Genomic DNA, 2,945 nt, shown 5'->3' with positions numbered 1-2,945 from the left:
ATATAAAATGAGGCTAGTTAGGGTAATAAATGTGTGTAAATATAAGTCACATCACTTACCTCTTTTGGAAAAAGTACGTTTTTAAGTTGGAATGCTGCCGAATTAAGATTAGAATCTTCTGAAAAAAAATAAGACCTTTATAGCCGGCATGCTTCCCATTTAAAAGCTCAATTTAATTCAATCCTTTTCGATTTCAAAATTCAAATGAACCACATTCTGAACCAAACCCAAGCCTCGGATAGAGTTTGAGTCAGTTTGGGTCAACTTAGCCTAGTTAGGCTTATGTTTGTCTATGGTAGTCATGTCTAACCTTGTCAAGGGTTCATGTGAACCATGTTTTGTCTAAAACACGACCCATTTAGGTCACCCAAGCTCACTCTTAGGTCTAAGTCATGCATGTTGACCAATTGGTCCTAGTCAACAACAAAAAAACGTCCCACATAGGACATATTAGACGTTTTTGTGAGCCTATGGACCATGTTGGTTCATCACGGGTTAGTCACATTGAGTCGATGTCAAGTCCAATTTTATAAGTTGGTTTGAGTCGAGTCATAGCCCTAGTTAGGTCTAAGACCCCCTTTTACATGTGTGACCCCTTTGCAAATGAGCCACCTAGCTCGTTTCCCAGGTCTGAGTATGCATATGAGTCAAGCATGAGTCGATAGTCAAGTTTATGTGTCGAGTCCTTAACTGTGTAGGTGGTTTTGGTTCGAATATTGATTCGTTCGGGGTTTCTTTGTAGAAAGGCCGCCCCAGACCAGAGACCATGGAAGCTGTAGTGTAAAACCTTGGATATGTCAGGATTTCAGGCTTAATGCATTGAACTTCAGAAATTCAAATGAAATATCAAATGGACATTAAAATTCATGAAATTTTATGACAATTAACTTTGGAATATAAATAAGCTCTGAGTGAATTTTCAGGATTTCTGGATCATTCCAGCTATTTTTAATAATTCCAACAAGAAGGCCTAACAGGTGACTGTTTGGGCCCTATTTCGCATATTGGGCTAACAGAGGAACACTTGGGAAAAAGGCCTAATGAGCTCCGTTATTTGACTATGTAAAGAAGAGGGTCCACGGGTCACCGGTAGCAGGTCAAGGGGAGCTAAACAGAAGCCCCTCAGATGGATAACGGCTGCCTTGGAGACTAAGCAAGCTAAACCCTATTAGGCTTTTGCCTTATATAAGGCGGAAGAAGGCAAATAAGGAGGATAGATTCATATACACATAGCCACACACATAATACAAAAGCACTAGTAATTTAGCCGTCTTGTTCCTCTTATACTCGTGACCTTATTTACGCAATTTGCTAGTGAAATACTTAGACGGATACCGTCTCCTTCCCGCGGTCGTTTCCCACATTGGGTTTTCCACGTCACCAAATCTCTTCTGTTAAATCGTTATTTATGTACTTTACTATTAGCATTACAATCACTCAAACACGTACAAAATCATTCGATTAGCATATTAGACCACTTTAACCCTAAATTAACATACTCGACAAAATATACCAAAATAGTTTGGCGCCCACCGTGGCGCATAGCGGTCGTCATCGTTAATTGCTTCACAACAAAGGTACACTATATCGGGAAATAAACAAGTCATCAAGGGAACTACACCAAGATCCGAGGGATACCAGTGGCCGCGGATGCCATCAAATTCACCACCAACAATAAGAGTGCAAACTCCGGTGTCAGGACCTCCGCCAAAAGCCAATATTCCACCTATGGCCAGTCACCCAAAGGCGTCTAGAGAGATGGAAGTCCAACCCAGGAGAGAGAAGGAAACATGACCTATCCAGAGGGAGTAGGATGTTCGCTCGGTAAGCCACATCAGGCATCAGGGTCCCCTACCACCAAATCCAACCCAAATTATAATCAACGTGATGGACAATTTGTAGAAGATAATTGATAGCATGAGGGAAGAGAACATAAAGGCAAAGGCTCGGGTAGTATAGAAGAACCGAGCACTATGGGCGCCGATAGATGCCATGCAGCAACAAAGGACAACTCCAACCTCGGTAGCGAATAAGAGTCAGATCCCAGCAGCAAGTCATCCAGATAGGGCGTCAAGCAGCACAGAGCAGTCACGCTCATTCCCTTCTGAGCTGGTTACCAGACAGGATCTGATAAGAACACCACTAGAAGGAGGCATAGTTCCACAGGGAGTAGGATATCTGACGCCTGATAGTTGGAAAACAATGAGCATCGCAGAGCAAAGACCAGGTAACATTCCTATCAGTAATTTTGTTGCTACTGATCAGACGCCGCGTGTAGGATTTATCAACCGACAGGTTATAAGCTGGCACCCAGGATCATTGATGACAGCAACCCCCTGATCACCAATCATCAGTGTCCCATAACAACTTTGTCAGGGCGCAATGTCCAAAATCATCAACAACCCACCTCTAACCCCTATGATAGCTACGAAGACATCAGGGATCAGTAGTATTTGGAACTCAGAGAGATGCTTAGCAGGGTTCCAAGGATGTGTTGAAATTGCCTGTGGGATGCGCGAGATCCATGGGGGTATATTGACTCGAGGTTCCTTCAAACTGAATTAAGACAAATTAGAGTCACCACCAAGTTTTATGGAAACTTGGAACCGTTCAAGTCAACTTTACACCTTTCATCGAAAAGCATAAAGCCAATTGACTACGAATGATTAAAGATAAAGACTTGAACCCTGTATCACTCGAATGATACAGACGATTCATATTAGTTTCATAGCTTCCGCCGAGTCTTTGACATTCTTATACTTTGGATTTACAGTTGTATTTCTTTGGTTTTGGTTCTTGTAATCGACTAAACTTTAACTATCTTAATAATTGTTTCATTATGGCCTACTTGATATGTACTACCTCGGGCAACCGAGATGGTAACACTTCCATTTGCTAAGGTAGGCCTTCGTAAGGCACTTTGGTAGATCGGGGTGTTACAAAGT

The sequence above is a fragment of the Silene latifolia genome, chromosome Y (genome assembly GCF_048544455.1).
Source record: "Silene latifolia isolate original U9 population chromosome Y, ASM4854445v1, whole genome shotgun sequence".
NCBI lineage: Eukaryota > Viridiplantae > Streptophyta > Magnoliopsida > Caryophyllales > Caryophyllaceae > Silene > Silene latifolia.
The sequence above is the reverse complement of the archived record's forward strand: the minus strand, read 5'-3'. Positions refer to the sequence as shown.